We start from the raw sequence: 926 nt of genomic DNA on the forward strand, positions 1-926 counted from the left end.
CCTTGGGTAAATTCCTAGCAGTGCTATTGCTGGGTCATAGGGTAGGTCTATTTTTAATTTTTTGAGGAACCTCCACACTGTTTTCCAGAGTGGCTGTACCAGTTTGCATTCCTACCAACAGTGCAAGAGGGTTCCCGTTTCTCCACATCCTCGCCAGCATCTATAGTCTCCTGATTTGTTCATTTTGGCCAATCTGACTGGTGTGAGGTGATATCTGAGTGTGGTTTTGATTTGTATTTTCCTGATGAGGAGCGACGTTGAGCATCTTTTCATGTACAAAAATACGGAACGCTTCATGAGTTTGCATGTCATCCTTGCACAGGGGCCATGCTAATCTTCTCTGTATCGTTCCAATTTTAGTATATGTGCTGCCGAAGCGAGCACTCATTTTCTTTTTTCTTAAAGGACTCGTCACATCATTTCTCCTGTTCATTTTCTCTCCTTCAGATGTTTCTGATCCAACTCTATGACACCCCCTTTGTCACTTTATGAATGATTTCAATACTTTCCAGCATCAGTCCTCTTAGCATCCTGAATTCTTACACCTCATAGACCATTGGCAGCTGAGGCCAGCATCAAGAATGGTGCAAAGAGGGTGAGGAATGGCCACTTGAATGAATTAGAGAGGAATACATGAGAACATTACCCAAGGACAAAACTTTCTAGGGAAAGAATTTAGTGTGTTTTCAATTGTACAAGGTTTAGTTGGATCCTGGGAGAAGCATTACTTGGTCATTGCATTTGTGTGGAGGTTACATGTGGGTTTAGGAAATGTGTGTGGTGCTGTGCTGATGCATGACAAAGCCATCACAGTGATCAGTGGTATATGCAACAGGTTCCATAGGATATATCATTGTGTAGTGGCCAGTGCTGGTTCCCTCAGCATCATCCTACCCATGGATCCTAATGAGGATCCGGATGATCCC

At 43.3% G+C, this 926-nt stretch overlaps 1 non-coding gene across 1 annotated transcript; it reads right to left on the bottom strand.

Moving 5' to 3' along the window:
• Positions 1 to 277: 277 nt before the first annotated feature.
• Positions 278 to 384, bottom strand: LOC125158864 (U6 spliceosomal RNA). The gene has a single exon (XR_007149556.1). It is a non-coding gene; the product is annotated as a U6 spliceosomal RNA (small nuclear RNA).
• Positions 385 to 926: the final 542 nt, after the last annotated feature.

This window comes from Prionailurus viverrinus, unplaced genomic scaffold, assembly GCF_022837055.1.
Source record: "Prionailurus viverrinus isolate Anna unplaced genomic scaffold, UM_Priviv_1.0 scaffold_38, whole genome shotgun sequence".
In the NCBI taxonomy this organism is placed as follows: Eukaryota; Metazoa; Chordata; class Mammalia; order Carnivora; family Felidae; genus Prionailurus; species Prionailurus viverrinus.